Here is a 20,564-nt window from a genome sequence, read left to right on the forward strand (position 1 = left end):
GAGTGATTATATAACATTATTGTGGCAGTATTTCATATTACTCTGCTTTTCTCTCATAGATGGACCTGAGTTATTACGAAGGCCAGGCTTACTTCAGAGAGTTAAGACAGATGTCATTAAACAGAATGATTTCAGGCTGATTGTATGCTGGTTTATAAAAGATGGGTGGTAAACTGAACTTTCCACAGTTTGCCCGTGTAGCCCAGAATTTAATTTTGCTTTATCTATTAGCAGTCAGATTGCTGTGTTTAGTCAGGTTTGTCATTTTATGACAGTCATTTTCTAATCAGAATTATTGTGACAAGGCTATTCTGCATACACAGTAACTATGACAGCACTGTGTATAGCTCTCACTTCTAAGAGTGCAATGAAATAGCTACTCATGGAGTTACACTGCAAATATTGGCCACGGTGGTGCAGTGGTTAACATTGTCACCTCACAACAAGAGGTTGTCCTGTTTGATTCTCAGCTGGAGCTCCATCTGTGCCGAGTCTGCATGTCTTCCCTGTGTTTGAATGAGTTTCAAAGAAATGCAGGTGGGTGTGTGTGTCTATGTGTGTGCCTTCTGTGAATGTTGGCTGCCAGGATGGCAATTTGACACCATAAAAACACCACTGCCAATCAACCTACCGACTGGTGATCTGCTGTGGTGGCCCCTAACCAGGAAAAGCCAAATGACATTGCTTTGGTGTTACACTGCAACTGAAAAGGCTTTGGTAATAGATTTCATGGCATGCTGGGAGAAAGTCACAAATATGTTGTTTCAGGTAGTTCATAGGTAGTTACCAGGCATGTGGTTCAGGGGATTGTTGAGGAGCATGGCTCAATTTCCCAACTGCCCCAAAACACTGTCTGGTTAAGTGTTTTGCTGAAGATCGCATAGAAGGCAAATGAAGGCAGAGGGGATCAAATCATGTGCTATAAGAAGCAGCTAGTTTACAGTTCATAGCCGTAATACAATGGGTAAACTGCCAGGGAGGATCAGTCAGTGAGCATTCAGTCAAACAACACTGGCACCTCATAATAAAACTGTCTGTACTATAAGAGGGGTAGTAACTACTGAAAACACCTGAGTCAGGAAATACAGAGTTAACACTTACCATTCAATCTACTTGCAGCTGCCCTTGCATTATAGGCACTACCTATTAATGTCAGATACTTGTTTCTTAACAACAAAAAATATTTTAAGACTTTATTTATGCTTTCCTTCACTCATTCTGTTTTTAGTTAACCTGACTTTTGACTAACACTTCCTCCAAAATTCCATTTTTTGTTTCATTTTTGTTGTTTGGTATGTCTAATTGTACCGATTTCACTGTGGATCATAGGATCATAGGAGGTTACTAGGCTAATGGCTCTAGGGCTCTTACAAGCCTAGCAAAGAGTTTATCCCCAAAAAGAAACCTCAGTCAGCATCTGTCGCCCCTGTCAATGAGGGACACAGGTGGAACCCCTGGGACAAATCTGTGGTTTTCCAGCCACTCATTGAGGTTGCACATGAAGAGGGTCAGCGAGGTGGTCTCTTTGACATGTATGGGAAGTCTATTCCAGAGATGGGACATCCTTTCAGAGACAAATCTGTCTCTCCAGCAGGTTTTGTTGATGCAGCGTATTAGATTCAGGCCTTTTGAGTGGGTAATGTGTGAGGAGTTAGACTTACAGGTATGGAGCTTCTCTAGTAGGGCAGGGTCCAATATTGCCTTATAGGTGAGACACAGATCACCTCAGAGCAATCTGTACAATACAGAGTAGAGGGACAGTGATTTGACCTGTCCACATAGGACAGGTCTTGGATGCTATGGATTCTCTTTGTTAGGTATTTCTGTGGCCTTTCCAGTTGGTGGCAGATGTTTGGAGAGGTACATACCAAACAGGAAGTTATACTCAATTATTGGTCTAATGAGGGGAAGTATAGAGAGGTAATAACCGCCCTTTTTCCTGGATGCAATCCCTTTACTTATGAGATGAACCAAGTAAAGGTTTTTCTGACCACTGCCACTATATGATTGTCGAAAGTGAGATTGTTATGAATGTAAGTACCCAGGTCCCTCACCACAGGTTGTGTGCTTAGGGAGTTGCCGTTGATGTGGTAATCAGTAATGCCATGTTTTTGCCGAATGGTATGATGATACTTTTTTTGCATTTAGTTTGAGGCCATGACTTTGGCACTAGTCATTAGTTGTTGTGAGACCCTCTTGCAATATGTAAACATCATTTAGGGAGTCAATGACAGCACCCAACTTACAGTCGTCCGCAAACCTGGTCAGCCACAGGCCTTTTGTCTCTGCTTGGACCTCTGAGAAATAAATCCCAAACAGTAGGGGTCCCAGGTCAGATCCCTGGTGAACTCCATTAGTGACATGTTTGCTATCGGAAGAGGAGGTGCCTATTTTGACCTTGAGGTCAATTTTATATCAATTTTATATCATTGCTGGCTGACTTCAGAGTTGTGCACTGCTATTTTTGCTTCACTGTATAGTTTTTCAGATCTCTGCTGAAGGTGTTTTTCCCCCCTCCCCCTATTTCTCTGTGTCTTAAGTTGGTATAACTGGTTACATCCTGTGTGTTATCTGACCATCTCAAGGATTACTTGCATAAAGTTAGACCCTCTTAGTAAAAAAGTCTGCATATCATTGCTGGAGCCTTCCTGTGTCCTGAAAGAGTGCTCTTCAAACTATCTGGAGATATACAGAGCTGAGTATATTTTTCTGGCACTTCAGAGTTGTGTACTGGTAATTGTTGTTTGACTAATTTTATATCATTGCTGGCTGACTTCAGAGTTGTGCACTGTTATTTTTGCTTCACTGTATAGTTTTTCAGATCTCTGCTGAAGGTGTTGGTTTTCCCATACCCAACCTCCCTATTCCTGTGTTGTTGTTTAAATTTGGAGGTTTTTGCAGTTGCCCGTCCCCACTGTAGATTTGATCTGGGACACTCCCCCCAGTCTCATCTCTTTACCTAATTCTACCTAATATACTCCTTCTGCATTGTTTTTAGTAATGTTTAATTTAATTGCATTTTTTAAACTGTTTGGTCTAACATTGCTACATACTCAAGTGTGCTAGCTTGCACTGCATTTGAATTGTTTTGACTGCTGGTTTAGCTACTTTTCTGCATATATATAAAAAAAAATCCTTTCCTGTAACCTGTGTAGTCGAGATTCAGATTTCCTGTATCCAGGACTGTATGTAAGCTTCTGAGCCCCCCCCCCCAAGCTTTCTGTGTTGGAGGGAAGCCTTCTAGCTTATCAGTGGGAGTGGTAAGCACTAGGTAACCTATCTACCACATAAGGAGTGGTTCTGGCCCAGAAGTTGTAGTTGTTGGCCGTTTGGGCAGTTTTTCCATCTCTCTCAACTTTCTGATTTATAAGCCCACATTTGCACTTGTTTCCCCCCTTTCCTGTAACTAGTTTAGTCCAGATACAGATTCTTAGTTTTAGCATTTGAATTTTCTTATTCGTGATCAGCACTTGTTCAGAAGTTGTAAGCACTAAATAACCTAATAATTACTACAGCACTCAACCTTCCTCATTACCTAGAGGAAAACAGTTTTGGTACTTACTTTCCTCACTTGCTTAGAGAAAAACAGCTCTTGTACTCACTTTCCTCACTTACCTAGAGGAAAATAGTTTTTTTTATTCAGGCATGTCCAAGGGTCAGCTGCCAGTGTTCTCTCCTGTCTATCTGATGCATCTGGGCATCTTGGGGCAATGTAGAAATTGCCTCATGTACACATACAACCCTCTCCTCCTATCACCCAACACTACAACCTGTGAGAGATGCACTTATCTAGCCAAACTGGAGGTAAAGCTCTCTCCAACCAAGACTGAACTTGACAGTCATGAGGAGAAGGTAAACACTAGCACCACACCACACTCATCACATAGTCTCGCTAAATCTACACCACCAAAATCCACACATAGAAACACAAAAACATTCGCGGAGGCTCTCAATAATAATCTGCTCAAGCAACAGAGACCTCCAAAGCAGAAATGTAAGTAACCTCCAACCCCCCAACACAACCCAAATGACACATAGCCCGCAGACTCAATGTGCCACTCAACCACAGCCAATAAGGCAAAACAACATATCCAACACACTAGTCATAGGCAACTCTATAGTCAGGCACACTGATGTCCCACTCACCAGGTTAAACAAGGAGAAGGTTACTGGGTGCCAGGATCCGCCACATAACCCACACACTCAGGTCACTCCACAACAAGTACAAATATGACTCTGTCATTGTCCATGTTGGTGTGAACAACCTGAGACATACCTCCCTGGACTACATAAAAAGAGACATGGAAGAGCTCTCTGATCTTGTAGCCCAGGCAGGTATGACCCTATCCTTGAGTAGCATTCTGCCATCACCCAGAATGATGCCGCAGTACAAGGACAAAATGATTGACTTCAACAATTGGGCAAGCTTCTGGTGCCATTCTAAAGGGATCCAGTATCTGTCTGCCTGGGATGACATGGTCGACAGACCACGATGCTTTGCCAGAGATGGCCTGCACCTGTCACACCTCGGATTCCGGAAAATGGCTAAGGTTCTTGCCGCCCCTATAGTGACTTTTTTAGGCAAGGTTCAAATGACAAATTCACCACCGTAACAGGAAGAGGCAAGCAAAAACTGAGGGTGATGCTATTCAATGCTAGAAGTCTAAATCTCAAAATGCACTCACTCTAGGCACTCCTTAAAATGGAGAACATCGATATCTGTGCAGTGACAGAGACCTGGTTCAAGGCTCCAGACAGCACCCCTGCACTACCAGGCTATAACTCATATCACACTTTTCGGCCATGTAACCTGGACCGGAACACCAAAGGCGGAGGTGTGTCCATATTCATTAAGGATATCCACACTTCCAGGCTAGTTGCTCAGCATAATGCAGCCGAGGTTATCCAAGTGCAACTAACTTTGGGCAAAACTGCAATCCAAATTGTAGCTTGCTACAGATCACCCACCATGTCCCAGGATTCCCACTCCTCTTTTCTTGATGTACTGGAAAATATTAGGGTTCAACCAAACACCCTAATAATGGGCGATTTCAACTACCCCACCATTAACTGGGAAAACTACTCACGTACTAACTCCTTCGCTCAACACTTTCTGGAATTCATAAACTCCAATGCCCTAGATCATCTTATCCACACCCCCACCAGGGGCAACAATATCCTGGATCTAGTCATTACCAATATGAGTGACTGGTGTTCCTGAAGTCATCGCCTCATTGGTCCGCTCCGACCATAAGCTAATTACCCTACATATCCACATCCTGCCTCCACCCCCCATTAAGGAAACCATGGTAAAACATTTCTCCAAAGCCAACCTCATGCTTCTTAAGACAGAAGTGGTGAACTTCATGACACCCATGCAGATGGACAATGCAGTTACATCTACTGAATCCTACACAATTGCACTTTATAAGCACTTACATGAGTGCATGGATCGTGCTATCCCAAACAGAACCAAGATGCTATCCTCCAAAAAAAGGAAGCCAATTTGGTGGTCCCCTGCCATAAACAAACTGTATAACAGATGGAAGAAACTCTTGCAAAAGAGAGTAAAATCCCATGAGTGGAGGAGCTCCCTGGTCAGCCTCAGTAAGAAGCTGCGATCCCTGATAAAATCCTCCAAAGCTAGTTACGAAAACAAAATCGCCACTGATTCTAAAGACAACCACAAAGCATTCTATAGCTACGTCAAGAATCTCAATGGCAACACTCAGATCTGCTTTGAGTTACAGCAAAATGGCACTAAATATACAGACTGAACTGATATTGCCAACATCCTGGCAGATAGGTTCAGTGCTAACTTTACCCCCCCTCTCACCCCTTAAAGAGCCCATCTCTATACTGGATGAATATAAAGTTCCTGTAATCACGGCTGCACAGGTAAAAACCACACTCTCCAAAGCCAAGAACACAGCATCCATGGGACCAGACAACATCCCAGGCTGCATTCTACATGAACTACAGAACAAACTGGCACCCCACCTAAGTACCATGTTCAATCATAGCCTCACCTCAGGCTTTGTGCCTGCTGAATGGCACACAGTAATGGTTATCCCACTCCACAAGGGGGGAGCCACCACGGACCCCGGGAACTACCACCCCATTAGCCTGACGAGCCTGGTCTGCAAGGCCATGGAACGTATCATCATGGAACTTATAAACAAAGATATTGGTAATCTCCAAACTTTGGATCCCACCCAGTTCGGGTTAGTAAAAGGCAGATCATGTCACCTAAACCTGATAGATTTCTTTGAAGCAGTCACCAAAGCCGTAGACAAGGGTAAGGTGGTTCACACAGCCAATCTAGATCTTGCCAAGGCTTTTGACACCATCCCCCACTCTGAAATTATAGATAAACTTACTAAACTAGGTATAAATCCCTATGTCACAAGATGGGTTGAAAAACTGGCTCACTGACAGAACCCACACCGTGAAAGTAGCAGACTCCAAATCCGACTTCAGACCAGTGACAATTGGAGTACCACAGGGTTCAGTCCTGGGTCCTCTCCTGTTTGGTATCTACTTCTCTGAAGTACAGGCTAACACAGAAGGTCTTTGGCTAATGAAGTTCACAGATGACTGCAAACTAGGAGCCATAATCAAAACTCCTAATGATGTGGACATCCTACAAAAAAGCCTCACTGAGACAGATGCCTGGTGTCAAAGCCATGGCCTCAAGCTCAATGCCAAAAAGTGCATTGTCATCCCCTTTGGTAAAAACTCTGTACCCATGAACTACAACATAGGCGGTAGTATACTTAACATTGAAAGTGTGATAAGAGACCTTGGGACACAGGTGGACAGTAGTCTCTCCTTTGATAATCACATCACCACAATAGTCAGGAAATCCTTCTACGTGGCACACCTCATCACAAAAGGTTTCTCATCCAGAAAAAAGAGGTCATTGTTCCCCTCTACTCATCACTCATTAGACCCATTACAGAGTACAATGCCCCTTTTGGTATGTACCTCACAAGACATCTACAACAACTGGAAAGGCCGCAGAAATACCTCACAAAGAAGATTACCCACCTCAAACAGATGCCCTACGCAGACTGTCTCAAAAAACTCCAGCTTTACTCCATCGCATATCACCTACTCAGAGGTGATCTCTGCCTAACATACAAAGCTATGTCAAACCCAGAGCTGTTGGACATGCTCCACTTAAAGAAATCCCAATCCCTCCGAGCTACACACTCTAGGGACCTAAACCTTGTCACCACATTAAACAGAACATGCCGGAGGGATAGAGTCCTGTCCCAGAGACGTCCCATACTCTGGAATAAACTACCTATCTATATCAAACAAAGCTCCTCATTAGCACTCTTCAAGAAAAATCTTGATGATTGGATGGGAAATAAGAAATTCACCCCGGGGATCACCTCTGTGGCTCTGCTTGACAGAGGCACAGGAAAATAATTTTTTTGGGTGGCAAAAGCCAGGGTACATTTTTGGCTGGGCTTGTATATGGCCCGGGGCCGATAGCCTAGTACCTACCTATGAATCTATGACGTCCTGTCGGTGAGCCAGTTGGCCACTCACCTGATGAGATAGGGAATTATGCTTAGTTGTATTCGCTTCTCCATGATGCCTTAGTGGGGGATTGTGTTAGTGGTCTTAACCAAGTCAAGGTAATCTGTATGTACTGACTTTGCCTTATCCAGGGTCTTGGTTACAGTCTCAAAGAAGTCAACCAGTTTCAACAGGCAAGATCTGTCCTTAATGAATTTGAATTGGATGCGTTCAAGTGCTTGGAGATTGCCTATGTCCTTGTTTATGAGATCCATAATAATACACTCCATGGCTTTACAGATCAGACTCGTCAAGAGCGATAGTTTACAGGGTCAGTAGTGGCACCACCTTTGTGCAAGCAGATGACAATAGCAGTTCTCCACTGTGCTAGAATGAAGCCTGTGCATATGCGTTTTCATTGCATATAAAATTTACTGTGATGATGTATGTATTTCTTTGTGCAATTTCTATTTATAGTGCACTGTTGATATATTCCTTCTTTATATACACCATAGCTAAAAAGAGGTTTCTCTGATCCCATCAGTCCTCGAAATAAATAAAAAAAATATAAATACATTAAAAAAACCTAACCAACGAATCTTTAAAACGCATATTAGTAAGACAGCTGTCATATTAGCTGATGAATCTAATGTTCATTAGGTGTTAGTGGTTTAGAATAATGGCACATAATATTAGTATGCTGTAGCCTCTGCAAGATCCTGGCAATGGACTTATAAAGTTTCTTCTTCTCCACCATCTCCATAGCATCTATTGATGAAGAGCTAATCAACAGTCGCAGGGTCAGCGACCTGTGATGCCATCATCAGTGAGGTCGAAGTGCTGGTACTATATTAAAGATCAGTAGACTTACAGTTTTATTTAATGCATGAAGATATTAAAAAAAAAAGAGATAACACTAGAGAAATTTAGACTTCCAAAGAAATGAAACATTTAAAACATCCAGTTAATAAAACAATATTCTTTATCTTCTTCTTTCTGATACTACCATCAGAGTGTTGCATAGTTATGACTTTCTGCTGAATGGCACAAGACACTAATTCACTGCGGTACATTTAGTTTGAGCTCAAAACATCAGGGAAAGTTTTAAAGCAATGCTCAATAACTTGCTGTAATTGAAAAAGCCAGCTTCTGTTTTTCTGGTCTTCTGGCAAAATTTAATCATTGCTGCTGTGGCATATAAACCTCAGTATAAGCTAAACTTGTTTTTCTCTCTTATAGTCAGAAAATGAACATCATGAGAATTTAGGCAGGTAAGTCATCAAAAAATGGAAGCAGTCTTGCTTTCTTTTGTTTGAGTTCTTCATTTATTCTAGCAAATCCTTGGCTGTGTTTGTGACATACCAGAATGTAGTGATGGAGTTCTCATGAGTGTATTTAAGCCTGACCTTGTATTATTACTTGTTATCTGAACTAGGTATACATTGTATCTGTATCCATTTATGACACGCCATTCTGACACTAAAAATGGGTGGAATACATTTTCTGAAATTACATTTTTAGTGCTAGCAAGGGCACCTTCACTGTTTGAAAAACAAACTATATAAGTTATTCATTGCTGCAGAGCATTAAACTTGACTAACGTTGTGTGACTTATCTATTTAAGCTTTTCCCGATTATATACAGTATATTGACTACTCAAATTAAATGCTTCGTGACATCTTCCTTCTCTCAGTCTTTTCTGCTGAGATTTACCCACAACCCACAACTATAGAAATTTGAATGCTTGATTTAGTACTATAAGTAAGTATATAACTTCCGATGTGTAAATTATGTATGTTTTCATTAGGTTATGCTTTTTATATCTTACTGTATCATTCTATTTACTACTCTATGTGTTGGTAACACTTGTGGAGCTTTTCTCCCTGAGCCTCCTCTGTAAAAGGGCTTTGGCTCAGTCGGACTAACCTGGTCAACAAATGTCAAATAAAAATAATAAATACATTTATATGTACCTACATCATGTATCCTTCATCATCATTCCCTTCCACAGTCCGCACACACATGCACTCATACTGCCTTTAATCCCTATGTCCACTAAAAGGTCATACCAGGCATGTCACTAATTTTTCAGAATAATCTGTTCATTCATTCTATCCTAAAACCCTTAAAACTTCATCAACTGTTTTTACTCCACCCCCATCCCATACTTCAAGTGCCTTCAGTGAAACATATTATGCTAAAACTTTGTATACTGTCATTTTTTTTAAAGGGAAGGAAACTATTTACTGGTGATATTGGAGGCCAGGATTTTATTTCTACATACATAAAGACACTGAGTGAGATTTATAAAAGCTTACTCTTAGAGAATACTTGTGGCTAAGTGAAAGCAAAGCTATCTGAAAATAATTCAGAAAAGCTTTATGGCACAATGTAAACAGTTTGTAAGTCAGTACATGTTGTTAATCGTGTAGAACTTTTTGTGTTGGGTAACATAGCTAATTCACTGCTGAGACTAAAATATTACATATATTAATATACTATGTGTATTGCTTAACATTGCACTCATTTTTTTTATTTGTTAAGCCAATTGAACTTGGAGTGATTGTTTCTATTTAGTTGACCTGCTTAGAGTCACATAGTAGGCAGCTGGAAGCTTGGGGAATCAAATCAAGGAAGCAGTTCATTGACAGCCTTAGTTCTCTATGCCAGCTGGCAGCAGAGCCAGATCCAGCACTAGGCAACTTAGGCTGTACCTGCACCCTGTTGTGACACCCATGCACTGGCCCAGTAATCAAGCAGCCTCAATCCTCACCACAAACACAAGTCAGGGGCGTCCATATTGGGAAGGATAACAAATACACACACAGTAAAGTACACATTCCCTCAAGAGCACACAGAGATCACAGTCAGTCTGGAGCTGGTTTCTCCCCTTCTTTCCAGATCCCCAATAAGACTCCCCACTGGCACAGTTATAGAGTGGGGTCCTTAGCCAGGGTCTCAAGCCAAGTCCTCCTAGAACTCTCTCTATCCAACCAGTGCTCCATATCCCTGCCCAAGTAGCTGACACACACACACACACACACACACACACACACACACACACACACACACACACACACACACACACACACACACACACACAGCACACACACACACTTTGAGATATGATTTATATACAAGCACACAGACACTCCTGCGGAAGGCTGGCAAAGGTTCACTAGCTGTGCCCCTTCTGTCCAGGCTATAAGGTAGTAATTACTGCCACCAGGACCCTTATTTATCAACTACCAAAAAGGCCTTTATCAAAGGGTGTCCAATTATCACTGTGCAATATTCTTATCCAAATAGTAAGTGTGACCAGAACTTTTTAAGGCTTATTAGAGTGGCTTGGCCAGTATCACTATATACATGCAATGTACTCTAGAGCTTACATTTTCTCTACACAAAACAGCGACAGTTGAAAGGTTTAAAAATATTTAATAATAAATAATAAAGAACACAAGACAATACTTCTTACTACATAGTGCTTGTCAAGAGTTCAGGGATCACAGGAAACTGCTTAAAATAATACAGTAGAATAGTTCTGGCATCAATACAGAAATCAAATAGTCTAATCTTCCTATTTCCTAGCTATTTCTAAGAGGGACAGTAAAGTCTAAGATCCTACTTACATACACAGCACGGGCAGAGTGCTGATGAGTTGGATGTTCTCAAGACAAATGCAAAATGCCCTATCTCTGTCTCTGAGAAAGTTCTTTAAATTGATAATACATCCTGCCGACTAATTTTAGATTACATTATTCTCAACGATTCTCTGGTTCATAGGCTGACAGAAACTCTACATTTACATTTCTTAGTAAGCTTGCATCTGGTCAAGAAACACAGCAATAAACGACATTATACATGTAAATTCTAGAAATTAATTCTGGTCTCAAAACAATAGGAAGAATTCCTTCATCCAGACATCTCAGATACAAGATTTGAGATCAAACAATTATGCAATGCTTGACTTATCAGCTTGCCTCCAGCAGAGTGCAATGTGGTTACATTTTTGAAGTTCAACATCCAATACAATTTTCTTATTTAAGAAAACAAGCCTGTGGCTTATATTAATATTTACAAATGACAGAATTAACTACAAAATTCTAACTAGGCTGGCAGCCTTCACATATCTTCACACCTATGCCCCACTAATGGAGGAGGGGGCCCAATGGCTGGGGGTACTGCCACAAAACATCTACATTTCTTCTTTAAGAATGCACTCTGTAGGTCTTAAATTTCATCTTTCAGGATACATGCAGATTGTGTCCATAGTAGTGTCTGAAACAGGTTAGTGGTGTGTGTGTGTGTGCTGGGTTGATGTAAAATACACCATTTAAGGATAGTAGATTGGTTAACTCATACAAGCTCAAACCCTGTACCTTCAGTATAGGACCTTAGAGCTTGAATCCTCTACACCAACTGTCAAACTGTCACCAGCAAGTGCATTTCAAGGACTGTTGAGCTTCTGTACATTTTCAAGGAATATTGAGTTTCAATGGAAGAGAAGTTTACTGTTGCTCATGCTAATTCTGTTTTCAATGTGTAACTCTTTTGTTTAGCAAATGTGTATGTGCTATGGATTTTAAAAGTAACGTTAGTAGTACAACTGGTAGCATACATGCCATTGGTACAGAAGGATTTAGGTTCTACTCCCACACCAGGTGGCTAGATTGCTCATACTGAAGTGTTACCTTTAAGGGTGGATGGGGGTGGTGCACTCCTGAGTGCGCCCTCCTTTGGATGAGATGCTTAATAACTGTGAACCTGTTGCTGGTTTGACAGTGATTCCCTATTGCAATGTTGCGTACTTACCATTTTTTTTAAATATAACATGGGTAGATTATTCTTCAGGGCAGCAGGCACTGAATTTGTACTTTAACCACTGAATTATAAAGTTGTTTGCCAGGAGCAATGTCTTCATTAGTTATAGATCTCTTTAATGTGGAAATATCCAGATGACTTTACTTCTGCATAGATTGTATATATTGACTGATATTGGTGGATTGTAATGACTGAAATTTGAGTAGATTTTTGTGGTTAAAATGTTCTGTAATGGGTAGTTTGTCCTTACTGGTTCATATGTTTTGTTTCATTGCTTACTGGAAAAATGTTACCCACAAATTTAAAACACACTCAACACGTGGTGCTGTATTATACAAGGAATATAATTTAATACAGTCAGGATGCTGCATCAAAGAACACATACATGTATGCTTGGTCCTAAACATGTGTGCAAGGGGACTATAATTTGAAAACAACCCAAACGCCAACTTAAATTGTCACTGCCTAGATGCATTTTCTTTGAATGTGGGTTTCAATGCCATTTCGATAAATGTGAGTTTCAAAGGTACAGAAGCTTACTGTTCATGTTAAGTTTGTTTTCATTGTGAGACTGTATTGTATTGTTTTGTTTAGCAAATGGCTATCAATGTATGTGCTATAAAATTTGAAATAAAAGTTTTAAATATCTCTAATTATTGTAGAAGTAAAGAAGAAAATAGTTTGTCCACCAACTGGTTTCAGCAGTGTTTATGGTAAATAGGGAGAAATAGCTAAGTAGGTTGAAACTGGAATGGCTGGGGAGGTGCTGCAAAGGGGCTGCTGCTGGGGAGCTCCAGATCTATTACTCTGTTTAGGGCCCCACTTGACCATGATTCACCTCTGGTTGTCAGGCATCTTTTCTGTGGTCTGGGGTTGTAAACTCACTGTACTCATATTTTTAAAGGCTTACAGACACAGCTGAACTTCCACATATCTTTGTTGGGTCACTTCATGCTCAGAATTAAAGTCCCACCTAGCCAGATGCCCATTACCTGATTAATTTTGCAGTCTTCTTTTTTATACCATTGATACTCTAAAAAATCTTCCAGACCCACTGGCAACTACATTTTCACTTCCTCCATTCCTTATTTATTTATTTGTTAACATGGTACATAAACTGATCCTTTTTGCACCCTTTTCAGCCACAACGTCAGGGAAAATACAACATGTACACATAAACAGACAACTTAGTGCAGTCAATCAAATAACAAGGTTTTGGGAGGAAACCACAGCATGTCCATGCAAATTCTGGGAGAACATGCAAACCCTCCACAGATAGTGAGTAGAGGTGATGACTGAATCACAGCCAGTGGAACTGTGAGATGTAGATCTTACCACTGAGTCACTGTGCTGCCCTACAAATTCTTATATTCATGTTTTCTATTAAAAAATATTTTCACCTTCACTTCATCTAACAAACTTGAAACAGTCATTATTTCTTTCTGTCATGCAAACTGCTTACATCCAAACATATTTTAAAATGTTACATTTATTTTTAACTTTTGTCTTTTTATTCCTTTGTTTGTTTGATTTTCTGTTTCCTTTGACTTCCATTTTGTACTGATAGTCACACCTGCATTTCTTCCTCTTCCACTTCACTCACATCTTCTAGAACTCAGTATTTATTCCACACCTCAGCATTTTCTGTTGATGGATTTTCCTCATGCATTTTTCCTTCTTAGTATTTTCATGGATCTCCTTTCTTTCATGCCCACAAATTTCCAGATTCTTCTGTTTAATATATAGTGTTTTCCATACTGCCCACACCCACCAGGGGTGTTCCTTATTTTATTCCATTTCAGTCCCATTTTCACTTTTCAGAAATTAGACACGGAATTCAGCAAACTTACTTCCATGCTTTCCAAAATACTATTATCTGTATTAAGTTCTGCTTTAGGGCACTTCTTAAATATGTGCCACAGCTGGCCCAGTTAAATTGCACTGTAATCACTTGTCTGAATCTTGTTTTATCATTCATGTTCCACTTAGGTTCATAAGTGTTTAGTAGGCTAACGACCACAAGATCCTTTTTTAGGCTAGCCATGTATCCCAAATCTCTGTCAACTTCTGGTACCCCTAATAAGTGTAAGCAGGGGCTTGGGAGGTGAAATATTTACAAGCAGAGGCCTAGGAGATGAACCATTTACAGGTTGCCTGTGCCCATTAGAGACATAGGTGCCAAATCAGGGATGAATTTCCTGTTCTCCACTCAATTGTCCAAGTTACACTTGAATTGGGTTAGGAAAGAACTCTGCTTCACATGAATGGGGAGCCTGTTCCAGAGGCTATATTAAATTAGTTCTCATGGGCCCCTTTTTCCACAGTTAAACAATTTTTGTCAGCCCAGATAAAACATCACATTATTATCAGTTTCAAGCCACATATAGTTAAAAAAGTGGGTCAAGCCATTTTCATTTTACCATGTTGATGCAATTGCCTCCAGCATGTTAGCAACCTTAATCAAAGTTTGATTTTTCATTGTCTAATAATAATGCATACATGCTTGCAATCACAGTCAAAATACTTATAGGTTCATAGGTGGTTGTTCTTCTTTCGGCTTTTCCTGGTTAGGGGTTGCCACAGTGGAACTCAGGTCTGCTAATGATTGGCAGTAGATTTTTATGGTGCTGAGGTGCCAGTTCAACACCCAACCTTCAATGAAAGCACACCCATTCTATGCATGCTTTTTGAACACCACTCAACCGCAGGGAGGACTTGCAGACTCCACAAAGAAGGCGCTCCAGCCGAGAATCAAACAGGAAAACCTCTTGCTGTGAGGCAACAATGCTACTGCAGCTGTTATAGGTTCATAGGTGTTACTGGGCTATTAACCTGAAGGTCTTTATAAGCCTAGATGTGCGTTCCCAATATAATACTAGAGAAACCCAATATAAAGGATCTTGCCTAAACTAGAGTTCTTAGTTAGCAATGACTGCCCATATCAAGGAGAGCCTTAGGGGAAATCCCCAGCAGGAATTTACAGTTTTCCATCCAGCCATCCAGGCTACACTTAAACAGGCTTATAGAGGAGCTTTGTTTTATGGAAATTGGTAGCCTATTCCAAAGAAGTGGCAATCTCTGATAAACATATCTGTCTCTCTAGCAGGTCCTATTTATGTTGCAGACCAGGTTATGGTCCCTGGAGTGAGTGACCTTTGCCCCATTTGACTTGCAGATGTGCAGCATTTCCATTAGGTTTGGGTCTGAGATTGCTCTTTTGGCCAGGCACAAGTCTTCTCTAAGTAGTCTGTATGCTACTGAGTACTGTGACAGTGACTTCTGTCTGTCAGTGTTTTACAGGTGCTGGAGACGCTGAATTTTCTTGATTATCCCTCAAGTTGCTGCAGGTATCTGCTAAGGTACATACCAATGGGAGCATTGTACTCAGTTATTGGCCTGATGAGGGTCGTGTACATGGGGTGTTATGACCTCTTTCACTCTTGATGTAATGCATTTGCTAATGAGGTGTGTGACGCAGAACGCCTTCCTTACCACAGTAGATACATGGTGGTCAAAGTTTAGGCTACAGCTTGTGTTCCCAGGTCTCTCACTATTGAGTTGTTACTTAGGGTATTATTATTGATATGACAGTCTACAGTAATATCATTTTTACTGAAGGGGATGATAATGCATTTTTATAGCACTGAGTCCATGGTTTTGGCACCAAACATTGGTTTGTGTAAGTTCCTCTTGAAGTACATTGACATTGTCTGGGGATTCAGTGATTGCACCTAATTTGCAGTCATCGGCAAACTTAGTCAGCCATAGCCCCACTGTTTTGGCCTGAACTTCTGAGAAGTATATTCCAAAGAACAGGCGGCCCTGCAATGACCCCTATGGAACCCCACTGGTGACAGGACTGCTGGTTGAGGTAAAGTCCCCAACTTTGACTGAGTGTGTTCTGTCAGTCAGCCAGTTAGCAACCAATCTGATGGTTTAAGGGTTGATATTCAGGTGGGAGAGTTTAACAAAGATGCCTGAATGTGGAATTGTGTTGAAGGCCTTGGCTAAGTCAAGGTAGGCTGTATGCACAGATTTTCCTTCGTATATGGCTCTAGTAAAGTTTTTGAACAAGTCCACCAGGTTTAGCAGGCATGACCTCCATTTGACAAAACAAAACATTGTCGGAGCAAGGGTTTGGAGATCACCTATATCCTTATTTATAAGGTCCATGATGATTCGTATCATGGCCTTACAGATAAGGCTAGTTAAGCTTACGGGTCTGTAGTAACCAGGGTCTGTTGCTGAACCCCCTTTATGAAGGGGGATTGTGGTTGCTATTTTTCATTCAGCAGGGACAAAAGCAGTACTCGAGCTGTGGTTGAAGAGAGTATCTAATGGAGTTGCTAACTCGTGTTTTTGACCATTTAAGATGCAACCTGGGATGCCATCTGGCCCCACTGAGGATGTGTTTTTGACCTGGAGAGAGTATTGATGAGTTGCTCTTTGGAGATTCAAGGTGGGGGATGTGTAGATGCCATGCTTTGTGGAATGTTTGGAGGAATCAAGGGGTAACATTTTCACCAAACCTGCCGGCTAATAGGTTAGCTATTTTTGCAGGATCAGTGTGTGTGATCCCTTCCACAGCTAGTTTCAGTTTGAAAATATATATTTATAACTTTAGCATTTCTATTACATTTCTAAAACACTAGTTTATCTCCATACAGTGGATTCATTTTCATTTCACCATATTGTCTCCAATCCCTGTTCCATTTTTTCTATAAATCTGAACTCAGATACATACTATGTTAACACGTGGATGCCTGCAGAAACAATTCCTATTTTTGTTTCTTGCAATAACAAGCTCCTAACATATCAGCTATTGTGCAAGTTAGTGATATCACCCCTTAAAATGAAATTTACAATAACTATCTTGAAAAAAACAGGGTAATAAAACACATACAATGGAGTTGTAGCAGATTTAACTGAAATTCAAGCCAGCAAGATCTAAAAAGCAACACCCATTAAAATGCATAATAAATGGGCAGTTTGATAACATGAATTCCCATGGTAACATTTCAGAAGTCACAAGCTTGGCATCGCTGGTCTGAAAACATGTAATTTTAAGGTAATAATTTCAAACCTAAATTCAAAACTCAAAGGTTTGAAAATCATTCAAACTATTCAATCAGGCACTACCAAGACTTTTGACACTATACACTAATTTCTAAAATGTATCCCATCCCAAAGTATGACATGACACCATTTTAAATAGTGCACATTTCTGGACAGCATTCTGTATCACTGCTGAAAAAAAATTAAAAATTAAAAATCTCCTGATATAGCATGTTTAAGTATTAAAAAAAAAACATTTAGCCAGCCTGGCATTCTGAAAAAAAGGGGAATAATTGTTTCAAATAATAAATGTTGCAACCCAAAAACTGTTATGATACTAATCAGCTCCTGAAAAGAGTCTAATGTCTAGTGGGTTTACTATTTAAATAGATGTGGGCACTTTAGTATGCAACTTTCAGTGTTAATGGGGAGGGGGTATCAACAGCCTTCCAAGAGTCCTTTAACAATCTCTGGCCACAAACCATGTAGACCAGTGATTTTGAGCTTACGACTTGATATGTGCAGAAGCAGAGGAAGTTTTGATAGAACTTATGTGGGCACCATGGCAAAAATGAAGGTCTATATTAAAAGACTGAAACACCAAAAGAGCGAACGCTCTTTAATTGAACACTAATACTCAAAGCCACACAATATCGAAAGTATGAAACAGTGATTTTTTTTTTCCTAGGGAAAAAAATTGCTGCTGTCAAAAATAAAAAAAAAAAATCCAAAGACAAAATAAAGTGGACGGCTTTGACCCCCCAGAACCCCCGATGTGGGGGGCTGTGCACTCCACACCCCCTACTTAAATATACCAACTTCGAGATTGCACCACAGTGGAGGAAACAGCAAAGTCCCGACAACGGCCCACCGATTTTGTTTCCCTGGGGAAAAAATCTCTGTTCCGTACCTTTGATATTGTGTGCTTTCGAGTATTAGCGTTTGATTAAACAGCGTTCGCTCTTTTGGAGTTTCGATCTTCTTATATAGACCCCAAAAATTAGAGTGGGCTTTCTGTGCCAATCCCCAGTTCTGATCCACTCTAAACTCAAACTTCACCATCCTCATCCTCAGTTCCATACCCTGCTCCATTTTATAAAATTTTAGCCATTTATTACAGGAAACTGGCAAATTGACTATCATCTACCATGATTTAAAAAACAAGACAGGATCACTGACAAGGTATCTCTTTGCACAGGGTGATATATGACGTTATACCTGGAAAGAAGAGAATGAATGGGTCAACTGCAATAAAAAAAGAGTTAAATAGTGACATTAATTATGGCTGAAACTTGAGGAAAGATGGTGTGCTTTCCCTAGCATATGTATGCAAAGACACCGGCTGGCAATGTACAGCTAAACTGCCATGGCGGGGAATAGAGCCTACATGGTCAAGTGAAAGCGGCAACCTTTTAGAGCTCTGCAGTATAATCAAATTAAACAGAAAAATATTTAATTCTAAGGAAAATTACTTCACACAATATTTTAATAGTGCAAGCTTACCTGTCTCTGAATTTTCGTGAAGTTTCATCAACTTTTTCCTGTTGGAATCTTTTGGAGACTTATTAGTTGGAAGAAAATGGAGCAAGTCTAAGCACTCCCACTCTGAAGAAAATATGCAGCTAGTGACAAGAACACATCAGGATTTAGCTCTAGAAATAGATGATTTTCAGGAAGTAAATAAAGTGGATATTGGAAGGAAATGAAAGGGAAAGTTCTGACAAAGGAAACGAAGTCTACATAATATATATTTATATATCTATAGCTACAGATACATATCTCTCTCAATCTCTTATTTATATATATATATATATATATATATATATATATATATATATATATATATATATATGTATACACATGGGTCTACTTCACATGCTCGACAAGCCATTTGATCGACTTTCATTTGGTTGACAATTCATTTGGTCGACAAGCAGTTTTATGTGGGGGGCGACCGCCCAACGTGGGGGGCTGTGCCCCCCACACACCCCCTAACTATATATATCAACTCCAGGTCGCACAACATTGGGGAGGGGGGAAATCTGCCTGTTGACCAAATGAAAGTCGATCAAATAGCTTGTCGACCATCTCAGGTAGACCCATATATATATATGTATATATATATATATATATATATATATATATATATATATATATATGGGTCTACTTTGAAAGGCCGAAATACCACAACACCGTCTTTCAGAATCCAGAGACAAAAAGGCCAATAACATCAGAAAAATCAAAGCTCCAGAACACTGGCTGCGAATTGCAAGTAAGTAACCACTTGGCCATCATGTTGCACTTTGCCCCTTAACCCTGTGTTACTATGACCTTGGAGTTGGTATATTTTGTTTTGGGATATGGGGGCGAAGCATCCCACATCAGTGGGTTTAATTTGTTTTGGGTTTAATTTTACATATTTTTGGACAAGTGGTTACTTACCTGGAGTTTGCAGTCGGTGTCCCGGGACATCGTGTTTCTGATGTCTCACTTCTCGTCTCGGGATTGTAAAAGTTGGTGTTATGGTATTTTGGTCTTCCAAAGCAGAGCCATACATATATATATATATATATATATATATATATATATATATATATATATATATATATATATATATTTATACAGACACACAGACACACACACACACACACACACACACAAACACACACACACACACACCTATATATATATATATATATATATATATATATATATATATATATATATATATATATATATATATATTTCTCTCTTTCTCTCTCTCTATATATATATATATACATATATGTGTGTGTGTGTGTGTGTGTGTGTGTGTATATATATATATATATATATATATATATATATATATATATATATATATACACATATGTATGTACATATGTGTGTGGATCTATTTCATATAATCAAATTTTCACTTACCCAAAACTTAAAACGATGAGAAGACTACACCAAAAACTTACTTTCACGAACACTCAAATCACTGCAATTTTACTCTGGGAAAGGAACCACTTGGTCACCATGACGAAATAAACAATCCGAAAAAAATCAAACCCACCCAAGTGGGGGGGGCTTTGCTCCCCACACCCGTCATGCATAAAATTCTCTGATAATTGACCTCTTAGTTGTGCTGGGAAAGGGAAATGTCCTTGGAG

Source organism: Protopterus annectens, chromosome 1.part1, assembly GCF_019279795.1.
Source record: "Protopterus annectens isolate FY-2018-M chromosome 1.part1, PAN1.0, whole genome shotgun sequence".
NCBI classification, from domain to species: Eukaryota; Metazoa; Chordata; order Ceratodontiformes; family Protopteridae; genus Protopterus; species Protopterus annectens.